The 25,776-nt window shown below is 41.1% G+C and overlaps 1 long non-coding RNA gene across 1 annotated transcript; it reads left to right on the forward strand.

Annotated features, from left to right (window-relative positions):
• Positions 1-330: 330 nt before the first annotated feature.
• LOC138828694 (uncharacterized) lies at positions 331-25,776 on the forward strand. The gene is made up of 5 exons (XR_011372309.1): positions 331-404; positions 5,385-5,477; positions 6,734-6,910; positions 20,562-20,833; positions 23,088-25,776. It is a non-coding gene; the product is annotated as an uncharacterized lncRNA (long non-coding RNA).

Consider the following 25,776-nt stretch of genomic DNA (forward strand, 5'->3'; position numbering starts at 1 on the left):
TCACCAAGTCTGCCAAGAAAGCTCAGAAGGCCGAGTGAATATTATTATCCGTAGCACCTGTAGCTTCAGCTTAACCAGTGGTGGAAGAAAAGTGTCAGAAATGTTTGTCTTAATTGGACATTAACTGAAAGACTGGATAATGATAACAATGCATCAGAAAACCCTCAGAAGGAAAGGAAAAAAATTGTATAAGCACTCATATTCCATGCTCATTAAATTGTTATGAATACTTCTGCTGCCTTCACTCCTCTTCCTTCTTACCTTTCTTGTGAACCTCAGCAGTTTTGCTGGAATATTTTTCATGTGAGACTTTGTTTTTTTCAGGAGATGAAGATTTTTCTGAAGGGATAACAGAGCTGTTTTCCCAGCTGTACATCTCCTGCAAACCAGACAAACTTGCCAGGGTAAGTTATTACTTCTTGGTGATTTTGATTCATTTATTTGTGACACTTCAGTGAATTAAAAACTGAGATAGTAACCATTTACCATACGGAAGTAATAGCCTTGGGCAAAGCCTTGCTCTTTGTTGGTGACTTGGGAGCTATATGCATATCTAAGGTCAGAGAGGGGTAGGGAGGTTCTATATCCAGAGAAATATTTAATACAACATATATTCGGTTGCCTGCTCATGCACAGGACAAGGGATGCTTTTTCCTTTTATGCCTATCTTTCCCAGGCTCAGGAGACATTCTATAAACCAGTAAGCACCAGGCACACAATGCTTTCTGGACAGAGGGAGCTGATATAAGTCAGGATGTCCTGTTTGCTCCTAAGTCCTAGGGTAAGGAACGTAACACTTGATCTTGTTGCTTTTGTTATTAGATAATAAATTTTATTATGGAATGTCTTGTGTAGAAGAAAGACATTCCTCAAGGAACAAAGTAGCAGAATTGCACATTCCTGGCCGGCCTGTGCTAGCAAAGTTCTACCTTAAAAGAAGAAAAAAACACATAAAGAAATACATGTTTAAAATCTACTGAATGTAAGAAATAAAGAGTACAGTTTCCTGTGAATATATAATGTCAGGGAGTTTCCTGCTAACAGTAGCCTCTAAACTGGGATGATTTTTTATTCTTTATAGGGAAATAGTAATAACATTTATTATTATAACCACAATTCATTGACATTCAGTACATTTCCAGTATTGTAGAACCATCACCTTTATCGTATCCAAAACATATCCATCACCCTCAACAAAAATTTGGGGCCATTAAACCATTCAGCCCTCAATCCACAGTAGCCCTGAGTTATTTTCTGTATCTGTGAATTTTCTTACTCTTGGTACTTTATTGTTGTAGTCTGAATGTTTGGATTTCCATAATTTTCATATGGTACCACTTGATCTTTTATTCTTATCCCCCAATGCATGCATTCTCCATTAAGCCTTCTCAGAACAATCCTCAGGAACTTATCTTCTGCAGTTCAAGTGCATCTCTTCACTATTCAATCTAGTATTGTTTAAAAATAGTCAAATTTAGGAAAAGTTACAAAAAGAATATAAACTATTTCTGTGATTTTTATGCAAATTCAGTTGGTTAATATTTTCCTTCATTTGCTTAATCACTTATGCTTGCATGTATGTTCTCTTTGTGGACATACATTTGAGATTAAATTGTATATTTCGTAGTTCTCTATTCCTACATATTTTAATCTTGATCTCAGGACAAAAATGTCCCATTATTACATAGCCACAGTATAGTTATCAACTTCAGTAAATTAATCACAATGCCATATTTTTGCTTAATCTTTTGTCTATATTCCAGTTTTGCCAATTGGCTCAATTCTGTCCTTATCAATTTTTTTCTCTAAAAACAAATACATGATCATGAATTATATGTAGTTGTGTATACTTGATCTCTTTTAGTCTATAATAATTTATCAGCTTTTCCTTATCTTTATAACATCAATATTTTTGAACAACACAAGCACCTCCTTCCCTTTAGTAACTAGGATGACAGTATCAGTGACTGGCAACTGGCAAATGTAGAGTTCTTGAGGATAAAATGTGTTTTGTTTTGTTTTTTCCAAAGTATGAGGCTCATAGTAAAAAATCTTCAGTGTTGATGACCCCATTGAAACTAGCTTAGTATTCTAAATATACATGCAGATGTTCAGTAAGCAGACATGTTTCTCTATTTTTATTCCAGGTAATTTGCTAGGTGCTAGGGAAGTAATGATGAGAAGGACATAGAAAAATCACAAGAATCAAAGAAATCATGTTAATAAATATTTTTGAGGTCAATAATTGCATGTGGTCAATAATTCCCCATGTGGTCCCATGTGGCAATTCTTGGAAGGCAGTTTTCAAATAATCGAAATTTTTGTCATTGAGACATAGGATATAGCAGGGGCATTGGCCTGGTTGTCTGCACACTAAGGATGTAGGGAAAAGTGCACTGGAAGGTGTGGTACTGGGAATAATTTATTTTTAAATTTTTCTTTACGTTTTTTACCTTTTTTCTCCAGGCTAACAGGTTTCATACCTTGAGCCACAGCTTAATTACTCACTTTCTTTTTTCTTTGTTTCTTTTTGCCGGTCTTGGGGCTTGAACTCTTCTGCCTGGTCACTGTCCCTGAGCTTCTTTTTTTTTGGGGGGGGGGGATCCGGTCTTGGGCCTGAACTCTGGGCCTGTGTGCTTTCCTTCAGCTCTTCAGCTCAAGGCTTGCACTCTACCACTTGAGCCACAGCATCACTTCTGGCTTTTTTTCCTACTTATGTGGTGCTGAGGAATTGAACCCAGGGCCTCAAGCATGCAAGGCAAGCGCTTTACCACTGAGACACTTTTCCAGTTCCCTTGTGAGATTCTTATGTCCAATTAACCACTCAAAACCCAGAAGTGATGCTATAGCACAAGTGGTAGAGCACAAGCCTTGAGTACAAGAGCCTCAGGGACAGCACACAGGTCCTGAGTTCAAACCCCACAACTGACAAAAAATACAGAAAGGAAAAGAGTACTACAAGAAGCCAAGATGACGATACAGAGTCTTGAAAGTTGAGAGCCAAGGTTCAAAGCCATCCTAGGCATGAAAATCCATGAGATGTTTTTCACCAATTAAGCAGCAATAGGTAGGAAGCAGTAGAGCTCTACCCTTGAGCAAAACTCCCCAAGTTCAAGCCCAGGAATAGCACAAATGAAAAGAATTCTCATGGACTTTTCTGCCCAAGCTGGATTCAAAACACAAATGCTCAGATTTCAGCCCTCTGAGCAGGTAGGATTATAGGTATGAACCATATTTTTTAAAATCTTGAATTGCCTCTAATATTTTTGCCCTCCTTTTCACTTAATTTTTTATTCCTTTTCTCTTTTTTGTAAGTTCATGTCATCTAGCTTATTATTTAGGCCTGGCCATTCTTTCTGAGGTTTTTGTTTTGAGTTTTATTGGTTGTTTTGGAGCTTGTTATAGTACTTTAACTCAAGGGCTGGTCATTGTTCCTAATTTTTTCTCAAGCGTAGTAGGCTTCCCACCTCAAGACACAGTTCAAATTTTGGCTCTTTACGCATTTGTCTTTCTTTCTGCATTTATTTTAGGTGCTGATCCTCTGGCTTGAACTTAGGACTTGGGCTTTTTTGCAGAGTTTTTGCCAAGTTTTTGTTGTTGTTGTTTTTGTTTTGTTTTGTTTTTTCTTTATTGCTAGTCCTAGGGCTTGAATATAGGGCCTTAACTTTTGCTAGTCATAAAATCAGGGCAGAGCCACTGTGTCTGAGGTTTTTCCCTTTCTTTCTCAAGACTAGCAGTCTCCATGGCTTGAGCCACAGATAAAGTTCTGGCTCTATTTATTTATTTATTCATTCATTCATTCATTTTTGGTGCTAGGGCTTAAACTCATGACATGGCCACTCTCCTGCTTGAAGTCAGAGCAGAGCCACTATGAATGAAGCATTTTTTGTATTGTTTTTCTCAAGACTAGCAGACTGTGACAGCTTGAGCCACAGCTTCATTGATGGCTTTGTTTATATAATGTTCTCCACCCTCCCCCCCCCCCGTTCCCCCCCACACACACAGGCAAAAGCTGTAAAGTTCATTTTTCGACATAATATCTTGTACATCTCATTGTTGCAATAGGTCCACCTGTATCCCTATTTAAAAAATTTGTTTTTCCCCTTCCCCTTCCCCTTCACAAATTATACCAACATCAAATACAGTGAAAACGGGGGAGTTATTTATTTTTTGGTTCCGGTCCTAGGGCTGGGACACAGGGAGTGGTGACTGTTTCCTAGACCTGAAATCAGGGCAAGATCACTGTGCAGGAGTCTCTCCCCTGTCCTGAGCAAGGCTGACAGGCTCTGAACCTTGAGATGCATCTCAACATCTGGCTTTGTAAAACAAATTTGGTAATTCATAGCTGATAAGTGTCTCATGGGGGAGCTGGGAAGGTGGCTCAGTGGTAAAATGCTTACCTTGAGCTGAAGAGCTAAGTGACAGCATCCAGAGCTAGAGCGGGCCCCATCACCCACAAAAAAGAAAAAATAAAAAGAAAGCTGGGTGCCAGTGGCTTACGCCTGTAATCCAAGCTACTCAGGAGGCTGAGATCTGAGGATTGCAGTTCAAAGCCAGCCTGGGAAGGAAAGTCCGTGAGACAATTATCTCCAATAAACCACCAAAAAACCAGAAGTGGTACTGTGGCTCAAGAGGTAAAGCACTAGACTTGAGTTGAAGAGCTGAGGGACAGTGTGTAGGCCGAGTTCACGCCCCATGACCAACCAAAAAAATAGATTCTCATGGGAAGACAGGGACATTACCCAGGCTCTAAAATCAGAGGATAGTGGTTCAAAGGCAGCCTGGGCAGGAAAGTTGTTGAGACTCTCATCTCCAATTAATCACCAAGTGTTTGGAAGTAGTATAGTTCTAGTCTTGTGCAAAACAGCACAAGTTCAGGCACCAGTACTGGCACACATGCCCAGGCTGACTATGAACTACAATCCTAAGATTTCAGCTTCTACAGTAGCTAGGATTATAGGCATGAGCTACTACTTAAAAATATTTCATTGACTTTTCTCTTTTTTTGCCATCTTCTCATTATTTTGTTCATTTCTCGTGTGTGTGTGTGTGTGTGTGTGTGTGTGTGTGTGTGTGTCCTGGTGTTGGTTCTAGAGCTTGAACTCTGGAGCCTAGCCACAGTCTCTGAATTTGTTTTTCTTTTATTTTTGATGCTGTTCCTAGGGCTTGAATTCTGGGCCTAGTCCCTGTCCCTGAGTCATTCTTTTGTTGTTGTTGGTGATGGTCCTAGGGCTTGAACATAGGGCCTGATAACTTCCTGGGTTTGAAAGCAGGGCAGGGCCACTGTGTATGAGGGTTTTTGTTGTTTGTTTTCCCTAAAAGGAAGCAGTCTCTGTGGCTTGAGCCACACAGATCAACTTCTCGCTTCTTTTACTTTTTGGCAGTTCATGGAAGATAAAATTCTCATAGAAGATAAGAAGCTGAGGGTACTATATCAGCACCTGAAATCTGAGGATTGAGGTTGAAAGCCCAGGCAGGTAAGTCCGTAAGATATATCTCCATTTAATCCCCTAAAGAGAAAAAGTGGTAGAGTGCTACCTTTAAGAAACATATTTCTATTTCAAGCTCTGGCTTCAAGACCCAGGACTCATACACATTCACAAATCCCTAATGGACTTTTCTGCCTAGTTTGCCTTGGAACCGAGATCTTCAAGTTCTGTCTTTTGTGTAGCTTGAGCTCCAGGTGTAAGCCACCAATTCTCTGCTCATTTTAAGATTTGGAATTGGCGCTTTGTGCTCATCTTCCATTCTGATTTTATTTATGTATTTGTATTTAATTAATTAATTATTAGTTGTCCTACCCTATGTATCTGGGCCTGGTCACTTATTTTGCTTTTTTGCTCAAGGCTGTTGCTTTACCACTTGAGCCACAGCTCTACTTCTGGCTTTTTGCTGGTTAGTTGGAGATCAGAGCTTCATGGAATTTCCTGCCCAGGTGGGCTTTTAACCACCATCCTGAGATTTCATGCTTCTAACTGGGATTACATGTCAGCCACCAAAAAATGCCTGACTCACTCAATTTTAATATTCTTAATAGGGTCTTATACTTTTTTAATTCACATTATAATGATGATGTCGATGATGATGATGATGATGATGATGATGATGATGATGATGATGATGATGATGATGTGCAGGTCATGGGCTTGAAATCAGGGCATGTGTGCTGTGCTGTCCATGATCTTCAGCTCAAGGTCTGGAATGTTGTCTATTTCTTTTTGCTTCTTTCTTGGTGGTTAATTTGAGAGAATTGTCTCATGGAAAAGCTTGGCACTACTCAAGAGGTTGAAATCTGAGGATTGTGGTTTCAAGCCAGTCCTGGCAAGAAGTCCAAAACACTCTTTCCTTTTTCTTCTAAGTTTTTGTTATAATGAGAAAGATGGGGTGCAGTGGAGTTGCAGTTTCATTAGCAGGTAAAAAGGGTGTTTGTTTTTGAGCAATGGCCTCCCAAAATACACTGCCTCCTGGCTAGGGATGGTGAACTGATGGTTATAATGCCTTCTGTCTTCCTTCTGTGACCTATTGCCCTGGTAACAGATTGTTTACAAAGATGTGATCCTGACTCCTGAGCAACAGGAAAAGGCACAATATCATTCCTGGGTTGGGATGAAAACCAAGTGGATCCCGCCATTTGGTGTGCTGCCTTGCTCTGGGGGGCAGGATGATAGTGCACCCTTCTATGAAGAAAGAAAATAACTTGAACAATTCTGTCCTCTTTGTTCATTTCTGACAGATGAGGGCTGTGAGACACATTCATGGAATCATCTAGGGGACTTGTCCAGGATCTCCATTGTGTCTGGGAAGGAAGGGCCCCAAGTTTTGCTGCAGAGAGATGCATCCTGCAGTGCCATGGCCCTGGTTTGCTCCAGTGCCAGTGATTACCCAGATCAGGAAATGTCACCTGTTGCAGGTAAAATAGCTCTCAGAACATTTGTCCTGATGACCATGGAAGCCCATGCCTAGGCCAGTGTAAGCAATGGTGACACAGTGGTGCTCGTGTGGCTGGGAGTATGGAAGTAGCACAGGTGTGGATGAGAGGTGTTGGGTAGCACACATGGTAGATGCCTTCTGCTCTGCCCACCACATGACTAAAGGTAATGCTGGATTCTGTCTGAAATTAACTAGGGTCTGGGGCACTGAACATTTTCTGAGATGCCAAAGCTCCCATGGGGACACAGGTTGAGGTAGACTAGGTGAAAGGGAGTGAAGGAAACCTGCAGAAAATAAGGAAGTTTTGATTCTTTTTAAAAGTTCTTTAATGGTTAATTTTTAATCAAAATGGGAAATAAATGGAAAAAGTGATTCTAGATCTCAATTTCCTGAATAGCTAACATTCCAGGTGTGACACTAGTACCCATCTCACTCTTTTTTATCTATTGAGTTTATTAGGTTCTAGACACTGTAGCAAGTAGAAAAGAAAAACTTTGTTTTGAAGTTCTATGCTTTAGTGTGTGGGGGTGGGGGAGGGTGGAGAATGTATAAATATGTTTGAATATATGATGGAAAAATAGATTGAGAGATGTGCTAGGGAGGAGTGTTGGCAATTTACAGTGAGGTATGATTTCAGAAAAGCGTCATGTGGTAAAGTGACTTAGGAGATCAAGGCAACTCACCCAGGCCCCAGAATCAGGTAGGGTCATGAGCTCAAAGTTGAGGGTGTCTGGCCTGTCTTAGAGTCAGTAAACCAGTGTGGCTACATCACAATCAGTGTGTGGAGTAGAGGATATGCTTGCTGTAGGACAGGCAGTGGGCAGCTTGTGCAGAGCAATGAGTTACAAGTGTGGTCTCCACCCAGAAGCAGTGATCTCATCCAGGAACTTTAGCAGGTCCAGCCCAGACCTGTTTAGTCAGGGGCTAGGGTCCAGTGTTGCCTGCTTCAAAGAAGCCCTCTAGATGTATTTGAGAACCACTAGCCAAGATAAGTTCCCTTAGACTATGGTAGAGACTTTGGATTTTATTCTGAAACAGAAGCTCTTGAAGGTTGGGAGTGAGAGAGTACAGGATTTAATTTAAGAAATATACAAAGTGGGTGCCAGTGGCTCATACCTCTATTCCTAGATACTCATGAGGTTGAGGTCTGAGAATCCTGGTACAAAGCTATTCTGGACAAGAATGTCTGAGACACTTAACTTGAAGTGGAGATATGGCTCAAGGGGCAAAGTGTTGGTTTTGAGAAAACAAGCTCAACAAATTCAAAGCCCTGGCTCTAAGTTCAAGCCCAAGTACCAGCACAAAACACACAGGCCAGGCAATGGTGGCTCACACCTGTAATCCTACTGACTCTGGTGGGTGTGTTCTGAGGATGGTAGTTTGAAACTAGCCCTGGCAGGAAAATCCATGAGATCTAATCTCCAAATACCCACTGGAAACAGCTAGAAGTGGGGCTATGGCTCAAATAGTAGAGCACCAGCCTTGAGCAAAAGCTCAGCCACATTATGCAGGGCCTTGAGTTCAAGCCCCAGTACTGACACTGACAAAAACATAAGAACATATACACACACACAAACACCAACACAAGCAGTGATGGTCACTCATGGGAAGGAAGCACAGGAGCCCAGTGGGTCCCCTCTCAATTCTCAGGGCCCTCTTGTCCTCTGGAGACCCCCCAGTTTTTCTTCCAGCATAATAATTATTATTACAAAATATTAGAATTATAAATATAATTACTATATTAATGCTATAAGTGCAATGATATAAAACATTTTTATAAAATGTATTAATATGTTACATATTATATTCTATAACATACATACATTATATATTATATAATATCTAGTAAATATACAAATAAATATAAATGTTATATATAATAGATAAAATATACATGCTACAATAGTAAATGAAATATAATGATGTAAGTATAAAAATATTATAAATATACTTATTATTATACTAATTATTCTTCAGGAATCACAATGTGGCTTAGTGGTAGCGTGTTTGCCTGGCATACATGAAGACCTGGGTTTGGTTCCTCAGTAAACAGCAAAAGCAGGATGTGGCGCTGTGTCTTAAGTAATAGAATGCTAATCTTGAGCAGAGACAAGCTCAGAGACAGTGCCCAAGCCCTGGGTTCAAACCCTAGGACTGTCAAAAAAAGAACAATATAGTAATTCTTCTACCTGCTGGAGCCCTGTAAAACCAGACACACTCAATCAACTGGGACCTTGAATTTGAGTTCCACAAACATCAAAGATGATTTTTATTCTAGTCAGTCCTGGGGCTTGAAGTCAAGGCCTAGGCACTGTCCTGGAGCTCTTCTGCTCAAGTCTCATGTTCTACCACTGTAAGCCACAGCACCACTCCAGTTTTCTGGTGGTTAGCTTAAGATTAATGTCATGGACTTTCCTGCCCCGGCTAGTTTTGAACTGAGATCCTCAGATCTCAGCCTCCTGAGTAGCTTCAATTACAGGGGTGAGCCACTGGCTCCAGCTCACAAACACAGTCTTAGCTTCCAGGTCAGTGCCCTGGGCCCCTCCAGGCTAGCTGGTCCTCTTCTTCCCCAGCTTATTGGTGCTGGCAGCAGGTGAACAGGGCAGCGGAAGAGAAGGTGGTTCCTAGTTAACTGGGGGATCCTTTCTGTGTACTGCATGTCCTGCATTAAAAACCCAAACCCCCAGAGACACAAGTTCATTCTTTCAAGGTGGACAATCACCCAGTTCAGAAATTTAGGGGCACCCCTTAAAATCAACCTCTACTCTGATCAGGAGCCCGAAGTGACTGTACCCCTTTTTCCCAGGTTTAAGTTTTTCATTCTCGTTTTCACTATTAGAGAGAGTGTGTGTGTGTGTGTGTGTGTGTGTGCGTGTGTCTGTGTGTGTCTGTGTGTCTGTGTGTCTGTGTGTCTGTGTCTGTGTCTATGTGTGTTTTAGTTAGGTAGTTGTACAGAGATGCGGCCATGCAGCAGAGCAGTTCCTGGGTGCAGTGCCTTTTGAACCATGTCTCCCATTTCACAATTCTCACCACCCCTGACCTCAGTTTTCTTAATCTTTAGATTATGTAGTGAATGTTTGGAATTCAGAACAAGCAATTCGGGGCTGGGAAGGTGGCTCATTGGAAGACTGCTTGCCTCACTCACATGAGGCCCTGGGTTCAATTCCTCAGCACCATATAAGCAGAAAAAAGCCAGGAGTGGTGCTTTGGCTTAAGTGGGAGGGCACTAGCCTTGAGCTGAGGAGCTGAGGGACAGCACCCAGGCCCAGAGTTCAAGGCCCATGACCAAAACAAAACAAAACAAAAAAATCAAAACCAAAAACCAAGCAATTCATGTCTACAGTGCATCTTGATCTGTGTCATCCCTTCAATATCTTCCCCCTGCTTCCCCAACCATTCCCTTATTTTTGCGGGTCCTGTCAAATCCTTAGGAGCCAAAGTGGAACCAGCCGGGTGTCCTACATAGGGATTCATAACAGAGGAGAGAGGAGGAAAAAAAGCAGTATGATGCACATGAAAGTTTGCCTTTATAATTTCACAGTGCATTGCTATTTCCTACTCAGATATAATAGTGTAAGCTTATAATGATACCCCAATGTTATCAACAAAAGGCTTCTGTCCAGGGTGATATCACAGAAGGTAGCACTGACATTCATTTGAAAAGTATATCCACTAAAATATTCAAATGGAAGGGAGTCTTCTTACCATAGATATATAAATGAGCTCAAAAAACAAAACACTTAACAAAATGTCTATTGATGTCAGTTAAAATGTTAGTGCAATTTTATTTAGTGTGAACTGTGTTTATGAATGTTTAGATTGCAAATGGGAGTATTTTATTTCTGCCCACTTTCTCAGATCTCAGGAGGTTCATAAATAAAACAAATTTCTTTCTCCATTATTTTGTGATTACCACTTTCAAATGGCTCCCTGCCCATAGATTCTAATATTTGTGTCACAATGATTGGTAAAGACTTGAGCCTCTCCGTTGATTATAATGACTCCCATTACATTCTGAAAGAGATAGTATATTAACTTCATCTTCAGACAGAGAGGTAAATTGATGCCAGCATGCTCAACGATTTTATGAAAGTTCATGCCATCGGTATCCACCATCTTTGGCAGTGATGCATCAAATATTTATTTATTGATTGATTGATTGATTTTATGGTCCAGTCGTGGTGCCTGAACTCTTTGCCTGGGCGCTATCCCTCAGCTCTTCAGCTCAAGGCTAGCACTCTACCACTTGAGCCACAGCGCCACTTCCGGCTTTTTGCTTTTTGCTTATGTGGTGCTGAGGAATCAAACCCAGGGCCTCAATCATGCAAGGCAAGTGCTCTAACACTGAGCCACCTTCCCAGCCCTGCATCAACTATTTAATGAAGGAAAACTTGGAGCCAAGCTCTGTTTTAATGTCTAGGAATGGCCTGGAATTAAAATGTATAAAAACTTCATTTTCATAGAGCTGATGTTCTAGATGAGGATACTAACTGACAAAGAAACAGTTAAAAAATCCAAACAGGCTTGGAAGGTGGCTCAGTGGTAGAGTGCTTGAGACCCTGGGTTCGATTCCTCAGCATCACATCAGGAGAAAAAGTGGGAAGTGGCACTGTGGCTCAAGTGGTAGAGTGCTAGCCTTGAGCTGAAGAGCTGAGGGAGAGTGCTCAGGCCCATATTTCGTGCCCCATGACCCCCCCCAATCCAAACAGTGGCAAACACTATGAAACAAAAGAAAATGGAGAAATGGAGTTATTTAAGTTCTGCCTCAACCACAACCTTGGGTGCAGCTACCTTAAGATGATCAAAAGAGGCTTCCTGGAGGAAGTGGCGCTGTAGCTCAAGTGGTAGAGTGCTCGCCTTGAGTTGAAGAGCTGAGGGACAATGCCCAGGCCCAGAGTTCAAGCCCCACGACCGACAAAATAAAAACTATATAAAAGAGGCTTCCTGGAAATGGTGACTAATGAATTAAGGTGTGAGTTCCGCAAACAAGTCATGAAGGAAAGAGTTGGGGAAAGATGATTTTGGGCAGAGGGGAACACTTGGAGCAAAGGTTGTGAGGTGGGAGACTTGGTGTTTTTGAGGAACATCAAGGTTGCGTGTCACTGGAATGAAATGAGTGAAGAGGGATGGTGGCAGATGCATATGACCCAGAGAAGAGTCTGGTCACATAGGGTCATATAAGCAAGGGCAATCAATGTGGGTTTCTTCTAGAACTTTCCACTGTGGATAATAGCAGGAGGTATCACTATGTGATATGTGCTTTTCAAGGTTCACCATGGTGGCAATGTGGAGAATAAATGATGAGTGAAAGCCAGGAGCCCTGTGTGGCCATTGTTTAGTACAGGTCAGTGTAGATTAGAATGTCAACAATAGAGTAAAAGTAGTAGATGAAGTAGTGTTTGTTGTTTATTGTTTTTCTTTTTCTTTTTGCTGGTACTGGGGCTTGAATTCAAAGCCTAGCAATCTCACTTAGTTTTTCACTCTAGTAATGCTGAACATGTGAGTGACAGCTGGACTCTTGGCCATTTTGGTGGTTAAGTGGAGATAAGAGTTTCACTGACTATGCTGTAGGGGTTGGCTTTGAACTGTGACCTTAAGATTTCAGCCTTCCAAGTATCTAAGGTTACACGTGTGAGCCACTAGTGCCCAGCTTGTGGAAATGGTTTTGTAAAATGAGACATTAGAACTTGCTCCAAAGATGATGTAGGCTTTTGGCTGAAGCAAATAATAAGATAGATGGTAGAACTATTACAATGAGAAGATGGTAGGAAGAGAAATGTTCTAGCAAGCAGGGAAAGGAATCTCAAATTCTGTTTTAGGCAAATAATTTTGCTTCACCATTGAGAGATAGCCTGGCTAACTGGAGCTGTCTAGTAGACAGGCCTTTAAGTCCCCAAGCCTGGGAAAGAGCATTTTGAGTTAGAAATTGCATTTGGTGATTACCAGGGGGAATGGATCATTTAAAGCCTGGAAAGTGTGGAATATCACCAAAGGAGGAAAAAGAAGCAAGCATACTGCCCAAACTTTGTTCTTAGTCTCCACATTAATCACTAGGTGTGGTCAAATACTACAGTCACTGAAACTAGCTACAACTATTGTATTATTTTTTTTTAGGTGTGCCATTCCTGAGGCTTGAACCCAGGGCCTAGGTACTGTGCCTACATGGAAGATTCCTGACTTCCATGATCAGACTTACTGTTTTCCTTCTGACTTTCCTGCCTCAGTCATCTTTCCATGGCTTACAGCCAAGGAGCTTGTCTTGGATGTAAGTGTAAGCCAGTTATCAACAAACCACAGGGTATGTTCAGAAGCAGCCATCTAGGATCTGCTGACTTTGCCCTGGGTCTGCACGCTCCATCCCTGGTCCATAGCAAAGGAACCACAAATGCATAAGTTGATGAACCAATGCTAAAGTGGATGGTTGTGGCTGGGCATGGTTTGGATGTACTGATGAAGCCACTCTAAGGTGGCTTAGGCATCACTGTTGGACCAGGTTTGTTAGATTTTAGAATACATGTTTCAATACATGTTCTAGTCAAGACTGCATACCTTTGTCTCTCCCAATCATCTCACATCCCAAGCAGGGCACACCCCCAAGTTCTCATCTCATTACCCAGTTAAGACTGCTTTGCCCATTTTCTGTGCATAGATTCATTTTTCTGAGTAATTCCTTCTTTATTTTATTTATAACACTTAGTACTAAACCACTGGCATTTAATGATTCAGTCTCTCATCATTCTCTGAGAATTTCTTTTATTCTATGGATCTATGAAATCCTTTGGGGCAAAATCTGTGACTTAAAACCATGGCCCCACCCTACACCATAGGACATTGAACATTAATAAGCCCTGAAGCAAGGCCTGTTGTTTTAGAGGTCATCTTTTTAGGAAATCCTTTTCCCAACTCTAATTAAATTAGGGTTTTTAAAATTTAAGTTTGAAACACATTTCACCCTCTAGGTAACTATTTTGATTGCATTGGTCTGTTACAGGCTATAAGTCCCTCTCTGCTCCTGGTGATATACAAGGTTTCTACTTAACATGTGAAAAATGGAATGCATAAAAAGATCAGTGAAGGCTGGGAATGTGGCTTAGTGGTAGAGTGCTTTCCTAGCATGCATGAAGTGTGACATAAACAGAAAAAGCCAGAAGTAGTGATGGGTTTAAGTTGCAGAATTCTACCTTTGAGCAAAAAAGCTTAGTGGCAGTTCCCAGGCTGAGTTCAAGCCCCACAACTGGCAAAAAATATCAGTGGAGATGGGCTGTGAATGCAGTGGCCTCATGAACAATTATCTGTGTGGTTGTGGTTTTCAAAAGAGCAATAAAATTCACAGTGCAAATTACAGCACACCAGGTCATTCTTTCCAATCTGCATCCCTTCTTCTTGGGAACAAACTCTTCCCTGCAGCATGGGTCTTCCATGGACAGGAGGCCTCATGAAGGCTGATTTATCCTTACCGAGTATGCTTGAATCCTTTGGTTTGCACATCTTAGCTCCACAGAAAGCACCGTTCCCAAATGTTAGGGAGAATAAGCAAGTTGGCAGTAGCCAAGCTGGGCTAGGCAGATGGGGTAATGTGAATTTACACATATATACTTTGCCGAGTCCATAGGTTTCAGAGAAAGCATGAAAACTCAAAAACATTTGGAATTTAAGGGGCTTTGAAGAGGCTTAATTCCTTAATGAAAATTAGCATCATTGTTTCTTAGCTATGAATGACTTCAGGAAAAAAAAACTAAAAATGATATTATTTGAAACTGGGTACTAATGGCTCATACCTCTAATCCTAGTGACACAGGAAGCTGAGATCTGAGGAGTGTGGTTCAAAGCCAGCCTAGATAGGAAAATCCATGAGTCTCTTATCTCTGGTTAACTATCAAAAAGCCAGAATTGAAGTTGTTGTTCAAATGATAGGCCATCATATTTGAGAAAAAAAAGAACTAAGCCAATGATACCCCATCCTGACCCTGAGTTCAAAACCCACCAGGAAGGAGAGAGAGAGAGAGAAAGAGAGAGAAAGAAAAAAAGAAGAGGGCAGAGAGAGAGAGAAAGGTAGAGAGAGTGAGGCAGTGATGGGGGGAAGTAATAATAATAGAAATGTAATGACAACAAATCTAAAGAATGTGGCAAAGCCTTTAATAAGTTCTTGAAAAACAAGGGATAGGAGCTCTGCACAAGTAATGGCTGAGGAAGCTTTATTGAAGTAGGATGCCTAAACTGGGCACCTAAGACTCATACCTGAAATCCTAGCTACATAGGAGGTTTATGGTACAAATCCAGCCTGGGCAGGAAAGTCTGTGAGATTTTTACCTCCTTTTTTTCTTTCCAGTCCTGGGGCTTGAACTCTGGGCCTGGGCAATGTCCCTGAGCATTTTTTGCTCAAGGTTAGCACCCTACCACTTGAACCACAGCACCACTTCCAGCTTTTTCTGTTTATGTGGTACTGAGGAATCAAACCTGGGCCTTCATAAGCATTAAATTCTGGAAGTAGAACTGTGGCTCAAGTGGTAGAGCACAAAAGCTCAGGGATAGCACCCAAGAAAGAGATGGAGCACTAGGACTGGCAACAAAAAGAAAATATGAACTATTTACTTTGTGCCACATCAAGTATTTTGGACTATTTAAAGTATCAAAAGATAGTTCTACTTAAGAAATCATGGCTTAAATGTCTGGTGTGTGTGTGTGTGTGTGTGTGTGTGTGTGTGTGTGTGTGTGTGTGTGTGTGTGTGTGTGTGTGTGTGTGTGTGTCTGTGTCTGTGTGTGTGTGTCTGTGTGTGTGTGTGTGGTACAGAGAGAGGAGAAAGCATGGAAAGCCAAGAGAGTTCTAAATCTAAGATTTCAGAGGCCATCTTTCAGAGAAAGCCTGCAGAACTGGGAGTAAACTAGATCCAATGCTGTGCTTTGGTCAACTAGTTGTAAGAAAGCCCCAACTGGCCACTGGTGTGGATTGCAGGAAAGAGGATAAGGCAGTAAGAATAGAATTAAAGGGGTCTGAGCCACTCACACAAATTCCAGGTATCATTTCCTGGTTATATGTAGGCCCAACCTTTGATCTTCAGTAAAACCAGGAATTCACAAAAGTGAAAACTTGTAAGAAATAACTGAAATAAATAAATGACTAGAGGTGTTCAGCAGCAAATTTTGGCAAGCAGAACACATGTGAACAGAGCAAAATGGAAATGATCAACTCTGACAAGTGGTGGGGGGGAGCACAGAGAGACTCATGCACAGAGCTAGGCTCTGAGTTCAAGGCCCACGACACAAAAAGGAAGGAGTAATGATCAAAACTTTTCCAATTTTGATTTCTAGCATGAGCCTATATATTCAAGCATTTAGCAGCCCAATAGACTTCAAGTAGAACAAACTGTGATCACTTAACACATTGTAATTAAACCATCAAAGATAGAGAACCTCCAAAATCACACAATTCATCACACACAAGACTTCTTCAATGAGATTATGAACAATTCCACGTAAGAAATCAAGGATGTCAACGCACAACAAGTGCAGCAAATTTACAATGCTAAAAGCTAGACTACACAGAGAAATGAATGAGGTCTTATCTCCAGTAAGCAGCAAAATGCCGAGCTGGAGGTTTGCTTCAAGTGACAGAGTACTATGGAAACCCAGAAAGCCAAACAAAGCTAGGTATTCGTTGGTGGCTCATTCCTGCTATTCTAGATAGTCAGAAGCCTGAGATCTGAGGATCACAATTCAAAGCCACCTTGGGCAGGGAAATCTATGAGACTCTTCTTGCCTATTAACCACAACACCAAAGAATAAAAGCCAAAGTAGAGCTGTGGCTTTACCTTGGGTAAAAGTCTCAGGGACTGGAACTAGGCCATGATATCAAGCCTAGAACTAGCACCTAAAGAAAGAAAGAGAAAAGGAGAGAAAGAAAACAAAAACAAAACAGAAAGCCACACAAGAGCACAGATCTATAACTTCAAGCCCCAGCATGCATGTGTAGGTACACACACACACACACACACACACACCCCAAGATTGAAATACAAGCAGTAATGAGGTTATGTTGAGTAAATCTTTGATGTCCTGAAATCATGAATATAAATGACAACTAGATACCAATTGATATAGATATAGATAGATAAACTCTATAGATTATCTATCTGCTAAAGATAACAGATCTATCTATATCTGTAACAGATTATCTGTAGAAATTTTATCTCTCTCTCTCTCTCTCTCTCTCTATCTATCTCTCTATCTATCTATCTATCTATCTATCTATCTATCTATCTATCTATCTATCTATCTATCTATCTATCTATCTGGCTATCTGTCTACATAGAGAGTGCGAGACAGAGAGAAAACAATCTTGGGGCTTGAACTCAGGCCCTGGACACTGTCCCTGAGCATCTCTAACTCACGGCTAGCACTCTACCACTTGAGCCACAGCCCCAATTCTGGCTTTTTCTTTTTAGGTGGTACTGAAAAACTGAACACAAGGCTTCATGCCTGCTAGGCAAGCACTCTAACACTAAGCCCCATTCCTAGCCCCTAGTTAAAGGTTTTTAAACAGAAGTACTAGAGTTCAAACTGAGAGCCTCTAGCTACTAACTAGATCCCTCTTCCTCTGCAGGGGATCTTGTACTTGAGCTGACTCCCCTAGCCCCTACCCTTCATCACTTTTGATTACAAAGCAATTGATGAGGACCTAATAGGAAATGTTGATGTTTTCTTTTACCTCATCGATGGTAGTGACTACTGGTAACTCCTACCAGAAGTGGATTTTGACCATGAGTTGCTCCTATTTTCACCACCAAGTTAAAGTTAAGTGAAAGAGAATGGAGAGATGCCCTGTGACCCAGTGATCCTAGTGCAGGGAATCCTGAATAAAAGGAAAGAATTGTGCATACAAATGTGGTAAATTCACAAAAGGAAGAGAAAAGCATCCTGTACCTGGCTTTACCTCCTGATTCCCCCTTCACCTCCATGGTTGAATCTTACTTGGCCATATTTGCAACAATGTATCCTTCTTAGCAGTACTTCCTGTGCCTCAGTCACAGGTTTCAAGTTGCTTTTATTTTCAGGGTTTGTTTTGTGACTTCATCTTTTCGTATGGCCTTTTAATTTATTTTTTGTATTTTTTTGTCCATCATGGGGCCTGAATTCTGGGCCTGGGCACTGTCTCTGAACTCTTCAGTTCAAGACTAGCTAGCACTCTACCACTTGAGCCACAGTGCCATTTCTGGTTTTTTTCTGCTTATGCGGTAGAGAGTAGCCTTGAGGAAGTAAGCCCAGATACAGCACCCAGGACTTGGTTTCAAGCCCCAAGACTGGGACACACACATACACACACACACACACACACACACACACACACACACACACACACACACACACACACACACACACACACAAGCTACCTACCTTTATGTACGAAAGATACTTAGGTTCTGTGCTCTCTTAAAATGTTTCTAATCATGTACAGTTGTGTAAGTATCTCTCATTTTAAATGATCATTCTTCCCTTCTGTTTAAAAATGAAATTATGAGAGCCTGGTATCCATGGCTCACACTTGTAATCCTAGCTATTCAGGAGGCTGAGATCTGAGAATCACAGGTCATTGCCAGCCCAGGCACAAAAGCCCGTGAGCCTCTTATCTCCAATAAACCACCAGAAAACCAGAAGTGTGCTATAGCTCAAGTGGTAGAGCACTCGCCTGGACTGAAGAGCTCAGGGACAGCACCCAGGCCCAGAGTTTAAGCCCCATGACCAAAAAAAATAAAAAGAAAAATTATCAGAAAAAATATTTTTGTAAAGCAGATATTTTCTAAGGCCAAAAAAACCTTCAGAATTTCTGGTCCATAAAATGTTATGTGCATGGTCTTTCTGTAACTCTCCAATGTATATTCCTATATTTTTAGGGGAAGTTTATATATAGCTTTTACTGTACTACTCAGAAGTGATTTATGCTCAAATATCTAGCACCCTTGAATATGCAGTCCCATGACTTTGCAGGAAAAGAATGGAAAGAGATGGAAACCCATGACAGGAATGAAAGGGAGTAAGGCAGTTTGCACTTCTTACTCACTGTGCTCTCAACAGCAGGGGAGAAGGTGGAGAGGATATCAAATGGCACAGATACTGGTAAGGAGTTTTCATTCGCTTTGGCAGTGGTTTCTCCTACAAAAGGGAGATGTATAAGCACAAAAGAAAGGTTCATTGACATTTTTGCTTTATTATTATGTGATTTATTTTTTAAAAATTGAGCCATTTTTGCCTACAAACACAAAATACTTTAGGATGAAGGCTAATAAGATAAGCAGTCTTAAATTTTCATTTCATTTCAAATATAAAAGTATTGATCTAGTCAGGTGCTGGTGGCTCACGCTTGTAATCCAAGCTGCTCAGGAGACTGAGATCTGATGATCTAGATTCAAAGCCAGCCCAGGCAGGAAACTCCATGAGACTCTTATCTCCAATAATCGACCAGAAAACTGGAAGTGGTGCTGTGGATCAAGTGGTAGAGCACTCGCCTTAAGCTGAAGAGCTGAGGGACAGTGTCGAGGTCCAGAGTACAAGCCCCATTACTAGATAGATAGATAGATAGATAGATAGATAGATAGATAGATAGATAGATAGATAGATAGATAGATAGATAGATCTAGCTGGGCACTTGTGGCTTAAGCCTGTAATCATAGTTAATCAAAAGGCTGACATTGGAGATTTGCAGTTCGAAAGCCAGACCAGGCAGAAAAGTCCATGAGACTCCTGTCTCGAATAAACTACTCAGAAAAAGCTGGAAGTGGTACAGTGGCTTAAGTGGAAGAGCTCTAGCCTTGAGTACAAAAAGGGTCATGGATGGTGCCAGGTCCTGAGTTCAAGCCACAGAACTAGCAAAATAAAAAGTATGGATCTACACAAGAGTAGAGTAAAAAGTTTCAGTGACATGACCTTCTAAACAAGAGGAAACTATAGTCAGAAACAGATCAATTGCTGGCAAGGGCTGAGAACAGACACAAAGGTGTGGCTACAAACTGGCATGAAGGAACACCCTCAGGTAAGCCTCATACATACAGAAACTATTCTTTTTTTGCGGGGGGGTCCGGTCGTGGGGCCTGAACACTGGGCCTGGGCACTGTCCCTCAGATCTTCAGCCCAAGGCTAGCGCTCTAACACTTGAGCCACAGCACCACTTCTGGCTTTTTTCTTTTTGCTTATGTGGTGCTGAGGAATTGAACCCAGGCCCTCATGCATGCAAGGCAAGCGCTCTACCACTGAGACACCTTCCCAGCCCAGGAACTATTCTTTATTTGTGTATTACAATATACTGTGATTATGTAGTATAAATATAACTCTGATTCTATAGTATAAACATAAATATTATTTCTCAATACAGTGTCATATTGCAAAAGAAACAGTATACAAATTGTAGCTCAACTTTGTCCTAGAAGACTATCCTGATTCTTAGTAAGGGAATCAATATACATTACAAAAATGAATATGTTTCAAAAATAATTGTTCTGTTTTGCCTTTAGACATCTCTTGCTAGATCAACAAGTACATCAAGTAATTTAACTATATTATATCAAATACTGTATTATGGAGAGAACTTTTGCTTTCCAGTAAAGTAAATAAGCTTGTATTACACTTGCCTTCCTACACAGCAACTGGAAAACCAGACAAAATAGAAGAAAGAACTATTTTCAGACTGGAGAAAAGACAGAACAAGACTTTGGTCCAGGAGAAAAGAAAAACAAAGTGAACCCTACAGTTGTGCTTTCTGCCTAGAGAAAAGTTCCAAACCACAACACACAGAGGAGAACCTAAAGCCAACAGAACTCTCACAGGCAAAATAAGTCAGGGATAATGTCTGGAGTCAGGGAAGGCTGAAGCAGCTACCACATGAAAGTCAGAAAACTTCAGAAGATGCAGCTATGTAAGTAAAATGTTCCAAGAATCTACAGATGTGCCCATGTGACTTTATCTGAATAATACCCTGTTCAAGCACTAGGTAATTCCACAAAGCTGGAAGAGGAACTACCTGAGTAGTAAGTGACACAATCCCCAAAGCTCAAGCTATGCTGAAACATCAGGTTTCTAGGCAACCAAAGTGAACAGACTTCATTGAACACCTGAGGGCTAAGAGTGAATTCCGAAAAATTAGGGCTCAGCAGTAAAGATAAACTAGTCTTTAAGAATGAAGGTTACAATAGACTCACTATAAATAAGCCGAACAGAAAGAGGGAGGGGTGACATTGACCAAAAAGAAATGTACTCTTTACCCGACTTATGAAACTGTAACCCGTATCTTTATAGTAACAATTAAAAAAAATTAAGTATGAATCTGAACTATGTATATCATAACTAACTGCCAATTAATGGAAAGTAGAACTGGGCCATTGGTGGCTCATGACTGTGTTCCTAGCTATTCAGGGGACGGAGATCTAAAAATCACAATGGAAGGAAAGCCAGGGCAGAAAAGTTTGTGAGGCTCTTATCACCATTTATTTATCCAGCAAAAATCAGAGGTATGGGTCAATTGCCAGCTTTGGGAGAAAGGTGGCAAGGTAGACTTTTAAGCCCTGAGTTCAAGCCCCAGTTCCAGAACACACACAATGAGAGAGAGAGAGAGAGAGAGAGAGAGAGAGAGAGAGAGAGAGAGAGAGAGAGAGAGAGAGAGAGAGAGAGAGAGAGAGAGAGAGAGAGAGAGAGAGAGAGAATAGAGAGAGAGAGAGATTGAGGAATAAACCGAAGGAAAAAAAGTAAAAGAAAAAAGAAATAACTTCATACAGTACATTTAAAACAACAAAACCCTCTTGTTCTCATACCTTGGAGTTCATTTCAATCTTATTCATAGCTATTTAACTATAGGACTAACAAATGAGGGAAACCATGGGACCTATTCTTTGGGTATGGCTTACTTCACTTAATGTGATTTTTTCCCAAGTCTTTCCATTTTTTTTTTTTACAAAAGGGCATGTGTCATTCTTTCTGATGGAACCATTGAATTCCATTGTGTATGTGTGCGTGCGTGCGTGCGTGTGTGCACGCCCGTGCACGCACATATATATATATATATATATGTATATATATATATATATATATATATATATATATATATATATATATATATCACATTTTCTTGGTCTACTCATCTACTGAGAAGCATCTGGGTTGTTTCCATATCTTAGCTATGGTAAACAATGCTGCCATGAAAATGGATGTACTGTTAGCTTTAGTGTGGCCTTGTTTGTGATTGTTTAAATGTTAGAATTTAAAGAGAATGGTCAATAGCAAATGAGTCAATTTCATATTTATTAACTATTTTATTAAATTTAAAATGTAAATTTGCTGGGGGGATGGATCAGTTACGGGGACCAGGGAGGGTATGAGTGTATATTTTGTGGGGGAAGCCCAGCTTCCTTGATATAAGCAATTGTGCATATGACATCAAGTTCTCTACTAGTGCAGACATAGAGCATTAAGTATCTCAGTTGTACACCCTCCAGGATTTGCTCTTCATTATCAGCTGTGAGGGTCTATGTGTACCAATATTCTGGCTGAATAAGAAACACCCCATCAGGCATGTTAAAGCATGAATCTTCAGTTTTGCTCCCAAAACACTCAGGTGTTCAAGTAACCTGCTTGCAATGACCTGGAGAGTTCTCTCTCCAGACTCTGAGCTACCAGACTTTGCTTCTTTCAAAAGAGAATTTACTGGAAGTATTCAGAGTCTCTGATTCTTGCTGCATGGCATTAATAAATTGGAAGAGAGAGAGAGAGCTAGACAGGATGAGGATTTTCAGGGAGAGATTCTAGGCCTCTTTGGCATGATCACAAGGAGACCCGTGAGTGAAAGTAACACATGCACAAAATTATAAAAATTCAATACCTAAGCCTATATGAAATAACACTGCAAAAATCACAGATCATGCTGTCCACATGTTCTTTTTCTTTTTCTTTTGTCACTCATGGGGCTTGAACTCTGGGCCACGTGCTGTACCTCAGCTCTTCAGTTCAAGCTAGCGCCCTACCACTTGAGACATAGCATCACTTCCAGCTTTATCTGCTTATACGGTGCAGAGAAATCAAACCCAGGGCCTCATGCATGCAAAGCAAGCACTCTACCACTGAGCCACCTTCCCAGCCCCTGTCCACATGTTCTTAATAATCTTTTATATTTACTGCAGAATGGCAAAGGAAGAATTCAAAATGGAAGATGATTTGGATGACTATGGACAATCAGCGCAACTTATTAATAAATTGTGATCGATGCACAGACGCAATGTGAGATAGACACACTGACTGTCAGAAAACCAATTTCCCCACAGAGACACATCACCATATTCAGGTTACCTGGAAGACTTCTAAGATTTCTGTTGGGCATGTGAGTCCATGCGAGCAGAAGAGCCAGCAGCAGGACTCTCATGCTGTGGGGCTTTCTGTCTTCAGCTTCATGGTTTTGGAGGATGGTGGCTCCTTGGTTTTTATGAGAGTCTCCTGTGGGTCAATCTCCTGGATGAACCAATCAGTGCTCACCATCCAGAGGTGTTAACTCTCCCCCCTCCACACCCCATGCCAAAAAAAAAGTCCTGCTTGGGACAGGTGGTCTGGAGGGAATTCCAGCTCTCTAAGCAGATGAGCAGCAAGAACATGGTGAGCTGAGTACACTTGTGTTCACTGGGAGCAGTGAACTGATTATCAATTCCATGTACACAAGTATTTATTTTCTTCAACTTGGCACTTAGTGAAATGGATGGAAGGGAAACCAAGTCTCCATTCTGGCTGAAGGTGAAATGGCAAAGCTTCCTTGCAACTGAGGTTGATTTAGCTATCAGGTGGAAGAAGTGAAGTCCTGGGGGCAGATAGCATCAGAATCAGATGGAACGTTCCAAACCAGCCCAGGCCATGTGAAAGTTCTGGACTCTTTCCTCCAGCTGACCACCCAAAGGACACAGGTACATATGTGGCTCAAGTAGTAGGGTGTTAGCAGGGAGAAAAATAATATCTAAGACACAGTATCCCAGCCCTGAGTCCATGTCCCAGGACATGTCCTAAATTAAAGGAAACCATGAACTCAATGTCTTTCTATGTCCTTTAGAGAAACAGTGATTTCTATAAATGTCTCACAGGATATTCTTTATTAGACATTCCTATGAACTTACCACATTCCTCAAATTACAGTTGAAGGGAAATGCACCTGGTGACATTAAATTTCTAACCATGGGATGAAGTTCACAGTCAACCCCAGGTAGCAGAGTCTGTAGTCCATATATGGATTATATGGGCAGAAGCAGAGGCACTGGCAGAGTGGATGTGTGCTTTTGACACAACAGGAAGAACAGCATGCACTGATGACCTTTGCACATGATTTTCTGACTGAAGAGCTTCACAGTGATATGATGGGAAGTAATAGAGTGGAGTTTTCAGATCTAAGTCACAGAAGGGCAACTCCTCTTCCTTTCCAGGAGGAATCCATCAACTACTCAGAAAAAGCCAGAAGTGGTGTTCTGTCTCAAGGGATGGAGCACCCGCCTGGAGCACAAAGAGACTCAGTGATGCAGTCCAGGCCTAAGTTCAAGTCCCACGACTGGTCAAAAAAATAATTGGGACGTGGGGATGGAATAGAGATATAGATAATTGGACTGCTGGATTGATTCACAGAAACAAGTCAATGGGGCCAAGTCTGGTCCTGTAAAAGATTAGCGGACCAGATTGGAGCAAAAAAAAACCAAGATCCACTCATGTGTTTTCTATAATACACTCAAATCATAGTCACAGATCAACACAAGTCTGAGCAAAGGGATGGAAATGAATCTTCCAGGAAAATTCATCCTCTGAGAAGGCAGGAGTATCCACCCTGTCATCTGATAAAACAGAGTTCTGATTAAAACCAATTAGAACAGACAAGATCATTACAGATAAAGGGAGTGATCAATGAAGAAACAATCACATAGGTTAATATATAGTCCCCAAACACGAAGCACTTAAACATGAAATAAATGTTTTCAGCCTCACAGAAAATGACAAACCCCAACACTCATGTTCAGGTTTTCCAATCCTATTGGAAGCTCTACTTCCTGACCTTCACTTTCATCGTATGTTTATTTGTTGGATGAGGAGTGGAGAGATGATGATTTGGCTGGGGTGGGGGTAGTTTAATTCAAAATGAGATCATGAGATCCCCTCCTCCTGATAATAACCTGGAGCCACCAATACCTCGTCTCATAATTATATTCTTTAGCAACTTGAGAACAGTCAGCTAGTCAAAGGGTAGAATAGAGTGAAATCTCCAGCCAGTCTTGGTGTCAACTCCTACTGTGTGGAAAAATAGGGCTGTGGTTTGAAGTGGTAAATGCAGGAAAATAGGAATCCACTCCACATATCCCTTTTCCTCTCAATTGACTGGGGAAAGGAAATCCACAGTACATAACTCTGGAAAATTCAAAATACTATGACATCATAACGACTAATCCCCAAAGAAAGGTTTTTGACATCTAAAGGTGAGGACACAGAATCTCTACAAATGAGTAAACCCCAAGCCCCGAATAGGAAATGTCAAATACTGGATTCCTCAGGGATGGAAATGATTTTGTTTTATCATTGTTCAACTCATGGTAATATTTTTTTGTCTCAGTCTCAGTCTTATCCTCCAGGAGCATAATTTTATTTTTCAGGAGTGCTTAGGAAAAGAAAGAATTTTCTGGAAGGAATCAGTCTCAGGAACCTTAGTTGGTCCATTTGCCCACGATCCTCAACTTCATGTCTTGCACGGGGCGAGGGTGGGGGGAGATCTGTGTATGAATTCTGCCCATCCATCCCTCCTGCTCACAGATGTCTCCTGGATAATTTCAGATCTGTCCTTCCAGTCCCATCTGA

Source organism: Dipodomys merriami, unplaced genomic scaffold, assembly GCF_024711535.1.
Source record: "Dipodomys merriami isolate MVZ:Mamm:240054 unplaced genomic scaffold, mDipMer1.0.p SCAF_1614, whole genome shotgun sequence".
In the NCBI taxonomy this organism is placed as follows: Eukaryota; Metazoa; Chordata; class Mammalia; order Rodentia; family Heteromyidae; genus Dipodomys; species Dipodomys merriami.